Here is a 12,466-nt window from a genome sequence, read left to right as displayed (position 1 = left end):
GAACGATTACTGAGATGTGTCGTTACGTACCAACCCAGGCTCAATGGCATTTTTACAGTTTCATAGTGCGATGAAATCAGGATTAGAATGGACCGACTAGGCAAGTGACCAGTTGTAGGTCATTACAAACTAAAGGAATTTCACCAGCACGCCACACTAGCAGACTATAAACAACTCTATTTTGGATGAGGGTGTCACACTTGCAGACAGATTTGCTAAGATCTCATTCTCCTTAGTATGACTCTTAAAAAACACAAAATTACGTAGTGGTGTGTGATGCCGGCTTTAGATAAATATGCTGCGAAATCAGAGCCAGGAACGGTTTGTAATAGTACCTAAACAAACCATGCTGAACTGGAAATGATACTGGAACTGTTACCATTTGGCCTGCTGGCGCAAAAGCAGCTTTTGTTGCATCTGGTTGTCCGTACAACCATAAAAGTGGTTGGCTGAACATTTGTTCACACAGCTTTGTTATGGGCAATAGGGACTCTCAATAGTGCTTATCTATGATGCTCGATGGTGCATTACCAATAGTGTCACCACGGCTCTTCCACTGATCAGTTAAATGTGCTAATCTGTGGGAGCAAACCTGGATTACAGCTGTCAGCAGAGTTAAAGTGAGGAACTAAAAACTCCTGACCCTTTTCTAATTTAACAAAGGCCACTAGAATGGGGCAAATACTCACTTCAGTCTTAACACAAAACGAAATAAACCATAGTGAGTTCAAACTGACATAGGAAAATAGCATTGTTCCTCCAAGGTTCCTCTTAAATAACAACCTTTCTGGCAAACTTGAAGATTGTAATTGAAGCCACGGCATGGATAAGGATGGTCCAAAAACCAACAAGTCTTGCGACTTATCTTAAGATGTTTTTTTTTTGTGGCAGAACTCTACAGGGTAGACTTCTCAAAAATGTTGTGTCATTGTGTACCAAAATGTGTTATACTACAATTCATAATGCAACGCAAGTAAATAAAACAGAAATAAGCATAAACTGTCTTCTTGTACAGTCAAGCCTTTCACCCACTGCTGCACTTGTGCATATGGTCGTGTGACAATAAAGTGATTTGACTTGAAGCTGCATCCCAAATTGCATAGTTCAGCAGTATTTTGTAGTCATCTTGCAGTGCAAGTGAAAAGTACTATGAGTACCCTGATGACGTCCTTCTTCAACTCAGCTTTTTTTCAAAACATATGTTTAGCCTATTTAAAAATAAATAAATAAATACATTTGGAGGTTAATACTGTACAGCGGGGCTCTTCACCTACTTTCTTTTTTGTCCCTCACCTTTTCTCCCCAATTTGGAATGACCAATTCCCACTACTTATTAGGTCCTTGTGGTGGCGCGGTTACTCACCTCAATCTGGGTCAATCAATGGGGGCCAAACATTTTTCTGTATTTATCTTCCCTAACACTTTCATTGTAACTAAAATATTAACATGAAAAACAAAACTCTGTTAATAATTTGCATTTATTTACATTAAAATGGTCATGGGGTGTTTATAATTTTTTTTAAGATCACTTAAAATTATCTAAAGATTACACTTTTCTGTGTATTTACTTTGAAGGTTTGCTTTTCATCGTCAATTTATCTCTTGTTGAAAAAGGCTGTGCGTATTATGAGCTAACATTACTAGAGCTGTGATGTATTTTTTCATATTTCAATAATCTATTGCCATGCCAACAAAGTTGTCTGGAATTTTTCATGGTGAGATCACAACAATAATAACATAAATCACACATACAAGAGCAACAAAGATATCACAGTAGTGCCTATAAGAATTAGCTGGTACCACTGAGTACAGCGCAAAATTCAAGAGACCCACAATTCCAAGTAGACGAGGAGTTAAGAATCTGAACAATCTTACAATATGTACCATTAAAGACGTGTGTTCTTGGATTTAATTGCCCTAAAATGACTTCCTGAAAGCAGGGGAGTTAAGAAATGATTGGTGTGGTATCATTCAAGATTTTCATGCCTTTACCCTTCATGCGTGAGACATAAATGTAATTTAAGTCTCTAACTTTACATCCCACAATTTTAGAGGCAGATCTTACTATGGCTCTAATGCATTTCCTCTGCTGAATTGTGGAGTTTCCAAACCACACTGCAATTGAGAAAGTTAGTACACTCTCAATTGCTGCCATACAGAAGTGGAGCAAATCATCCCTTGATACTCTAAACTTTTTAAGCTGCCTTAGAAAGAAAAGCCTTTGGTGTGCTTTTTTTAATAATCCCTGTTAAATTCTCATCCCAATTCAGCGATGCAGATATAGTAGTCCCGAGAAAATACGCACTCGACTTCTAGACCATTGATGGTTAATGGCAGAAGAATATTTTGTCACCGCTGGAAGTCGAACTCAATTCTAGTCTGTAGTTTTGAGGAGATTAATGTTGACATCAACCAACAGAATGGGGAATAAAAAGTGATCTCTGTGATTGTTTTGGCCAGATGGACTGGTTTGAGTATTCCTGTAACTGCTCATCTCCTGGTATTTTCATGCACAACAGTCTCTAGATATCGGCAGTTCTGCGGACGGAAACGCCTTGTTTTTTTTTTTTCTTCAATTAACATTTTTTATTAACTGTTAAACATATTAAATGTTTTACAAACATATTGAGTCAACATTTAACCCCCACTATTACCTATCCCCCTCCCCAATCACCAACCCCACCCGACCCTCAACAAACACCCCAGTGGTCACAAATAGAATACACACACACACACACACACAACAAAAATTATAATATCCCCACCCACAAAAATAAATAAATATAATAATCATATATAATTAAAACGAAATCTCTCAGTCCCCCAAAAACACCAAATACCTGCCCCACATCTTATCAAACAAATCTCGAACCCCCAGCCTTCTGCTCGACATCTCAAAAGCCGTTACCCTCCCCATCTTCGCACACCACTCTGGAAATGAAGGAGCCCCATCTGACTTCCATCCCCTTAAAATAATCTGCCTGCCAAACATAATACTAGTCAGGACCTGATTTTTTTATGTGTTTGTCTGACCACATGATATTGATGAAATGCCTAATGTTATCAGAAGAGCTGCGGCCCATAATAAACACCTGATCTATATGTATAAAAGATGTCATAACTTTACTTAGCCAGAATTTTTGACAATATTTTTATGTCTAGCTGGATCAGGGAAATTGGACGGTAAGTCTTACACTCGCTTGGATCTTTGTCCATTTTAAGAATCAGACTGATTTGGGCTTGTGTCATGGTTGGCTGAAGCTTTGCATTCTTTAATGATTCCATATAAACTTCTAGCAAAAGTGGAGCCAGTTCTGTATTTAAGATCTAAAAAATTCAGCCGCAAAGCTGTCTGGCCCCGGAGCCTTGCTTGTAGACAAGGCCTTAATTACCTTGCCAAGCTCCTCCCAAGGTTATTTCAGAATCAAGAGAATGTTTTTTTGCTCGATCATTAGTTTAGGGTGTTCTAATGGTTCCATAAAGTTCCTAATATCTTCTGTAGACGAAGACCTGGAATTATAAAGATCAAGATAAAATTCTTTAAAAGCATTATTAATAGATCCAAGATGGCGGCGCGGTAGCATGCAGCAGCCACTCCGGATCCAAAATGGTGCTATTGTCCCTCAGCCCGACTTTTACGGCACATGGACATCAGAGCAACTGGTGTTCAAGTCTACCATCGCCAGACACTGTTCAAATATAAGATTCATGCAACAACCAAGCTGCATGATGATCTGCAGGAGTTACTACGCTTACTCGGCTTGCAGCGGAGACCAGGCCTCCAGTCCTCGGCGTCGCAAACGGTGTGCGAGGAAGCGAAAGCGTGGCAAGATGGCGGGGGTCAATGCTAGGCTAAAAACAAACCCTAGCCTGCCGGCATTCCCATCTATCCTGCTCTCAAATGTTTGCTCCCTAGACAATAAACTGGACTACATTTGACTCCAGCAGACTACGCAGCATGAGCATAGAGACTGCTGCGTCTTTGTTTTGATGGAGACGTGGCTCAGCGACAGATTTCGACACGCCATTCAGCTACACGGCTCACCTCGTTTGTGCGACAGAATGCAGCTCTGTGGTAAGACTCACGTGGTGGCTTGGTATTTACATCAACAGGATGGTGCAATAACTCTATGCTAGTCTCTAGTTACTGCTCATCGCTGGTGGAGCTTGTGACTGTTAGATGCAGACCTTTTTATTTACCATGGGAATTCACCACTGTTATCATAACCGGAGTTTACATTCCCCCCAGCGCTAACGCTAAGGAAGTGCTCTGTGAACTGTATGGGGCTATGAGTGAACTGCAGAACGCTCACCCTGACGGACTGTTTATTGTCGTCGGAGATTTCAACCATGCGAATCTCAAGACAGTGCTCCCTAAATTCCATCAGTAGGTGGAATTTGCAACGAGAGGGGCGAACACGCTTGATCTTGTTTACACAAACATCCCAGGTGCGTACCGGATGGAGCCCCGCCCCCACCTCGGCCACTCAGACCACAATTCTGTTATGCTAATTCCAGCATACGGACCACTCATCAGACACAGAAAACTGCTCCAGAAGCAGGTGAAAACCAGCAGTAGCCATCTCTGCTCTTCAGGACTGTTTTGAGTGTACTGACTGGCACATGTCGCAAACGGTGTGCGAGGAAGCGAAAGCGTGGCAAGATGGCGGGGGTCAATGCTAGGCTAAAAACAAACCCTAGCCGGCCGGCATTCCCATCTATCCTGCTCTCAAATGTTTTCTCCCTAGACAATAAACTGGACTACATCTGACTCCAGCAGACTACGCAGCATGAGCATAGAGACTGCTGCGTCTTTGTTTTGATGGAGACGTGGCTCAGCGACAGATTTCCGGACACCGCCATTCAGCTACACGGGCTCACCTGTTTGTGCAGAAATGCAGCTCTGGTAAGACCGTGGTGGCTTGTTATTTACATCAACATGGTGCAATATCACCTACTGTTATCCATGAAGCTGTCAGATGCAGACCTTTTATTACATGAATTCACCACTATCATGACGGCTAACCCGCAGCTAAGGAAGTGCTCTGTGAACTGTATGGGGCTATGAGTGAACTGCAGAACGCTCACCCTGACGGACTGTTTATTGTCGTCGGAGATTTCAACCATGCGAATCTCAAGACAGTGCTCCCTAAATTCCATCAGTAGGTGGAATTTGCAACGAGAGGGGCGAATACGCTTGATCTTGTTTACACAAACATCCCAGGCGCGTACCGGATGGAGCCCCGCCCCCACCTCGGCTACTCAGACCACAATTCTGTTATGCTAATTCCAGCATACGGACCACTCATCAGACACAGAAAACTGCTCCAGAAGCAGGTGAAAACCAGCAGTAGCCATCTCTGCTCTTCAGGACTGTTTTGAGTGTACTGACTGGCACATGTTCAGGGAGGCTGCAACATATGGCAACTCTACCAACTTGGAGGAATACACAGCATCAGTGACCAGCTAGATCAGCAAGTGCATTGATGATGTCACCTTCTCCAAGACCATCACCACACGCTCCAACCAGAAGCCGTGGATGACTGCGGAGGTGCGTGCGCTGCTGAGGACCCGAGACTCCGCCTTCAGAGCCGGCAACAAGGCTGCCCTAAGAACAGCGAGGGACAAACTGTCCTGGGCCATCAGAGAGGCAAAGCGCGCACACGCCCAGAGAATCCACAGTCACTTCTAGGACAGCGGTGACATGCAGTGCATGTGGCAGGGCATCCAGGCCATCACCAACTACAGGACATCAGTTGCCTGTGACAAAGATGCCTCCCTTCCAGATGCACAGAACCGACTTCTACTCTAGGTTTGAAGCACAGAACGATGTGGTGGCGAGGAAGACCACCCCTCCTCCCAACGACCAGGTGCTCTGTCTTACCACGGCTGATGTGAGGAAAACTCACGGAAGGCTGCTGGACCAGATAACATTCCTGGCAGAGTGCTCAGAGGATGTGCAGACCAACTGGCAGATGTTCTTACTGACATCTTCAACATCTCTCTGATCAGCGCCGTCGTTCCAACATGCTTCAAGGCCACCACCATCGTCCCCATGCCAAAGAAGTCTTCAGTTTCCTGCCTCAACGACTACCGTCCCACTCACACCCTTCATCATGAAGTGCTTCGAGAGGCTCGTCATGAGGCACATTAAGACCCAGCTGCCCCCCTCACTAGACCCACTGCAGTTCACGTATCGTCCAAACCATTCAACAGACGACGCCATCGCCACCACTGTCCATCTGACCCTCACCCACCTAGATAAAAAGGACTCATATGTTCGAATGCTGTTCATAGACTTCAGCTCAGCATTCAACACAATAATTCCTCAGCACCTGATTGGAAAGCTGAACCTGCTGGGCCTGGACACCTCCCTCTGCAACTGGATCCTGGACTTCCAGACTGGGAGACCTCAGTCAGTCCGGATCGGTAACAGCATCTCCACCACCACACTGAGCACTGGGGCCCCCAGGGCTGTGTGCTCAGTCCACTGCTGTTCACTCTGCTGACTCACGACTGTGCAGCAATGCACAGCTCGAACCACATCATTAAGTTCGCCGATGACACGACCATGGTGGGTCTCATCAGCAAGAACGACGAGTCAGCATACAGAGAGGAGGTGCAGCGGCTAGCAGACTGGGGTAGAGCCAACAACATGTCTCTGAATGTGGACAAAACAAAAGAGACGGTTGTGGACTTTAGGAGAGCACCGCTCTACACTGAACATTGACAGCTCCTCTGTGGAGATTGTCAAAAGCATCAAATTCCTTGGTTTTCACCTGGCGGAGAATCTCACCTGGTCCCTCAAGACCAGCTCTATTACCAAGAAAGCCCAGCAGCGTCTCTACTTTCTTCAAAGGCTGAGGAAAGCACATCTCCCACCCCCCATCCTCACTACATTCTATAGAGGGACTATTGCATCACTGCCTGATTTGGGACTTGCACCGTTTCGGACCGTAAAGCCCTGCAGAGGATAGTGAGGACAGCTGAGAAGATCATCTGGGTCTCTCTTCCCTCCATCAAAGACATTTACAAAAAACACTGCATCCACAAAGCAACCAGCATTGTGGATGACACCACACACCCCTCACACAAGCTCTTCACCCTCCTGCCATCTGGCAAGAGGTACCGAAGCATTCGGGCCACTGTGTAACAGCTTCTTCCCCCAAGCCATCCAGACTCCTGAATACTCAGAGACTGGACTGACACACACACACACACACACACACACACACACACACACACACACACACACACACGTGTCCTGAGTTGCACTTTAATTATTGTCACTTTATACCTGGCTGCTATGTGACTCTTCCTTATTTAACTTATTTGTTTAAGACATTTGAATTGTAGATGTTTACTTATCAATGTAATGACTCCCCTGCTCTTACTCGAGCCAGCACTAAAGAAAACATGCCCACCCCATATCTTCCCAAATTTTTCAGCTTCCTGCAGGGAAAATGCATTTCTTGAAGAAAAACTATAGGTGCATACACACTGCCAGCGACTTTGTCACTGCAGGTCGCCAGTGGCTGGCGGTGAAGTCGATAGTGGGTGTTCCCACTAATGGTTGCCTAGTAACGTTTATAAATGACATTCACGGATGTCATTCCATTGCTGTTGACAGCGAATCTCTTTTCTTGCCACTAAAAACAAACATTTGGAGGGAAAAGACTAAATATAAATGGAATCAGTACATAAAATGTTTTATATCAAAGATGAATGAGAAACAAGGCGTGCTGTTTGCCATAGCGGCTGTTTATCTGTGGTGAAAATGCAAATGCCGGTCTGTCTGGGTCCATTAAATCCCCGCAATCTCAGATACACCTTTCCACGCAGTATTTTCTTAAAAATGTCCTTGTACGTGGGAAGAGACATATCATAGAGCACTGGAAAATTTCTAACAGCAAGAATTAGCCTTTCATCCATCTTTCCATTACTGCAGGAGCTGAGAGAGAGAGAGAGAAGGATCACGTGAGCTCTCCCGTCATCTCTCCTATTGGCTGTCACTTCTGTTAATCGCTCTTCATTTGAATAAAGTTGAACTCGTCTCAACTTTGTCACGTCGCTGGACACGCCCACAACTAGCGCCAACGGTCGCGACAGCTCGTGTCACCGGAAGTCGCTGTGCTCTCATTGAAAATGAACGGTATGGAGTCGCTGTCGCGCGCGATGTCGCTGGCAGTGTGTACGCACCTTATATCATATTTCTTATGTTTAAGAAAATAAATAACCTTCCGTCTTTTTATGGGGTTCCCCAGCCCATTCACATTCCACGTAGTGAGAGATAATCCACTCATATTAACATTTGACATATTAGAAAAAATATATTGTGTGTAAAAATCAAAATCATAAAGACCACATTTAAATATTAGTGTAACAATCAAACCCCAAACTCCCCGAACAGTGCTCGAATTGATTTCTCATAAGGCATTAGGGGACCCCCCATAAGAAGTAAAAAATAGACATGGGGGGTTCCCAAGATACTTATATTTTAGTAAAAATAATAATGACAAATCTGAATACATTTATGCAGTGGATACGGTAAATTTCATGAATTAATTATTTACAATAATTTATATTAAGTTTATTTATAGGCTGTTGTCATGTCTTTTTAAAATGTAAACGCCCCACCCCACATCTAAAGTCTGCTAAGCACATGACATAATTGACGTCGGCGCCGCTCCGATGAAGCTAAATTTAGCAAAAAATGAAGAATAATAAACCTCCACTCGCAGTCAGGAAGAAAAGCTTCTTACTGACTTTTCTAAGGGGTTATTTTCTCTCGATATATATCTTTCTACTATATTTATCCACTCCATGCCGGGGCTTTTGTATTCCTTGCATAAATTGGAAACATTCAGACATACACATGTACCTCGTTTGCCTGCTCGCGCTTCCCAGAGCATTAAAGAACCACACCAGCTGCTCGTTAATGGCAAACACTGCTGTAACACTGCTGTAACAATCATCTTATGTTTTCCTGGATGCTATTTGTGTCTCAGATTGGACTTCAGATAAGTGTTTTCTATGAGCGTTGTTTATATTGAAAAAGAGACTTTCCTTGTTTGATTACTGACTGTTATTTCTCTATTTTCCAAGAATATTCACTCGGCTACTTCAAAGTTATATTTTGGAACTACTACGTTTATTCCTACTTTCATTGAGAAACATGTTATGTTCAGTTCTCCATTTCAGTTGTGGTCAAAGAGACTGAGTTTATACCTAGCCTGAGTATGCATTTCTGTTTGAGTTTCATTCCTCCATTTGAGATTTTCATTATCCCTGCTTCTGAAGAAATTTGATGCTTATCAGTGATTATGAAATAATGATTCCTGTGCCTCCTCTGAATTTGACAGTGATACCATCCAGTGAGTCTGGAAGCCATCTGATTATTTTCCACTTTTTTGAGACATTTAAATGTATTTTGAAGTCACATGCTTTTACGGGTCTTCAAGTGCCTTATATGTAGTCCCCTGGTATATTTGCCATAGTTGCCCTTTTGGGGTCTGCTGTTTGTCATGCTCTAAATCCAGTATTACTTGGAGTAGGCCATTTAAAAGAAGAATAGTAGCTTAAATTGTTTATTGTGAGACTACCCTCCCCCCACTACCAAAAAAAAAGAAAAGTCTTATTGTGGGGACTCCCATAAGTCTTGATTCAATTCAAGCACTGCCCCCGAAACAAACAAACAGAAACAAGAAAAACGTGCACATTAACCCCATGCACAACAGCGGCAACCATCGTCCATCCCTCTAAACTCGAACAGTCCATGTATGCCTACGGGAGTCCCTGCAACAACATTGCCGTGTAATTCTGAGACAGAATTAGACAGCAAAATATAGTCAATAAAACAAACTCCAGCCAATAAGCAGAAAAAACACAAAAAACATGTGGATTCATCCACATAACTGTCTCGAAGGTGTGCTCTTCCACAGAACAAGCTCCAGCCGCTAGCGGAACCAGCACCAAAGTAAAAAAAGAAAAGTGGACTGTTCTGTTCTTCGGGCAGTCAAACGAATGTTCAGTAAGTTGGCCCATTTAGCCGATACATCAGTGCAACAAAAGACCCATTCACTCCAATGTCCTGCAAGAGAGCCACAAAACAAACTCCAGGCCACAGGAGGCATAAGTACCAAAAACGTTCAGATTCATCAACAAGCTGTCCCGAAGAAATTACAGTGGGTACGGAAAGTATTCAGACCCCCTTAAATTTTTCACTCTTTGTTATATTGCAGCCATTTGCTAAAATCATTTAAGTTAATTTTTTTTCCTCATTATTGTACACACAGCACCCCATATTGACAGAAAAACACAGAATTGTTGACATTTTTGCACATTTATTAAAAAACAAAAACTGAAATATCACATGGTCCTAAATATTCAGACCCTTTGCTGTGACACTCATATATTTAACTCAGGTGCTGTCCATTTCTTCTGATCATCCTTGAGATGGTTCTACACCTTCAATTGAGTCCAGCTGTGTTTGATTATACTGATTGGACTTGATTAGGAAAGCCACACACCTGTCTATATAAGACCTTACAGCTCACAGTGCATGTCAGAGCAAATGAGAATCATGAGGCAAAGGAACTGCCTGATGAGCTCAGAGACAGAATTGTGGCAAGGCACAGATCTGGCCAAGGTTACAAAAAAAATTTCTGCTGCCCTCAAGGTTCATAAGAGCACAGTGGCCTCCATAATCCTTAAATGGAAGACGTTTGGGACGACCAGAACCCTTCCTAGAGCTGGCCACCCGGCCAAACTGAGCTATCGGGGGAGAAGAGCCTTGGTGAGAGAGGTAAAGAAGAACCCAAAGATCACTGTGGCTGAGCTCCAGAGATGCAGTCGGGAGATGGGAGAAAGTTGTAGTAAGTCAACCATCACTGCAGCCATCCACCAGTCGGGGCTTTATGGCAGAGTGGCCCGACGGAAGCCTCTCCTCAGTGCAAGACACATGAAAGCCCGCATGGAGTTTGCTAAAAAACACCTGAAGGACTCCAAGATGGTGATAAATAAGATTCTCTGGTCTGATGAGACCAAGATAGAACTTTTTGGCCTTAATTCTAAGCGGTATGTGTGGAGAAAACCAGGCACTGCTCGTCACCTGTCCAATACAGTCTCAACAGTGAAGCATGGTGGTGGCAGCATCATGCTGTGGGGATGTTTTTCAGCTGGAGGGACAGGATGACTGGTTGCAATCGAGGGAAAGATGAATGCGGCCAAGTGCAGGGATATCCTGGACGAAAACCTTCTCCAGAGTGCTCTGGACCTCAGACTGGGCCGAAGGTTCACCTTCCAACAAGACAATGACCCTAAGCACACCGCTAAAATAAAGAAGGAGTGGCTTCACAACAACTCTGTGACTGTTCTTGAATGGCCCAGCCAGAGCCCTGACTTAAACCCAATTGAGCATCTCTGGAGAGACCTGAAAATGGCTGTCCACCAACGTTTACCATCCAACTTGACAGAACTGGAGAGGATCTGCAAGGAGGAATGGCAGAGGATACCCAAATCCAGATGTGAAAAACTTGTTGCATCTTTCCCAAAAAGACTCATGGCTGTATTAGATCAAAAGGGTGCTTCTACTAAATACTGAACAAAGGGTCTGAATACTTAGAACCATGTGATATTTCAGTTTTTCTTTTTTAATAAATGTGCAAATATGTCAACAATTCTGTGTTTTTCTGTCAATATGGGGTGCTGTGTGTACAATAATGAGGAAAAAAAATGAACTTAAATTATTTTAGCAAATGGCTGCAATATAACAAAGAGTGAAAAATTTAAGGGGGTCTGAATACTTTCCGTACCCACTGTATATTACACAAAACAAACTTCAGCCACTAGGCGGAACCAGCATAAAAAGAAACGAAAAGGCGCCCAGCTTCCTCGGACAGTCTTCACAGTATGTTCAGTGAGTCAGGCCCACTAGGCAGCGACATGAAAATCACCAAATGGCTTACCCACTCCATTGTCTTTATGAAGGTCAATGCTGGCTGTGAGCATGTAAATTCTCTACGGCCATCCTTAGTATCTATTCTCAGGTTGACTGGAAACATCAGAGCAAAAGCAACCTTCCATTGATTTAAGAGATTCTTGCATTCCCTGAATGATTCACATTTCTCTCTTGTTGATTTTGCAAAGTCTGGGAATAAGAAAATGCTGTGGTTCTTCCAAGAAAGCTTTCCTTTACTCCTCGCGTAACACGAGATCTTTATCAGATGATCTCAGAAATTTGGCCAGAATTGCTCTGAAAAACATCTCAAAAATCTCCCTCAGCAGATCTCCGAGCCGGAACCTTGTGAGCTCAATTGATTTCCACCTTATGGCCTGTTATGTCCAGCAGAGAGCCAGTCTAGGAATTTTACCATATCTCGTCCTTCCTCATGCTCCATAACTCCAACAATTCCGACATTGTTTCGTCGATTATGATTCTCCAAATCCTTCAGTTTTTCCCAAACGC

General features: G+C 43.4%; 1 protein-coding gene across 3 annotated transcripts in view; it reads right to left on the bottom strand.

Moving 5' to 3' along the window:
- Positions 1 to 12,466, bottom strand: part of LOC127650315 (alpha-1,3-mannosyl-glycoprotein 2-beta-N-acetylglucosaminyltransferase-like) — a 29,801-nt gene that overhangs the window by 3,182 nt on the left and 14,153 nt on the right. The gene's annotated exons all lie outside the window — the stretch shown is intronic.

The sequence above is a fragment of the Xyrauchen texanus genome, chromosome 10 (genome assembly GCF_025860055.1).
Source record: "Xyrauchen texanus isolate HMW12.3.18 chromosome 10, RBS_HiC_50CHRs, whole genome shotgun sequence".
Classification (NCBI taxonomy): domain Eukaryota; kingdom Metazoa; phylum Chordata; class Actinopteri; order Cypriniformes; family Catostomidae; genus Xyrauchen; species Xyrauchen texanus.
Note: the sequence above shows the minus strand (reverse complement) of the source record. Positions and strands in the feature narration are given on the sequence as shown.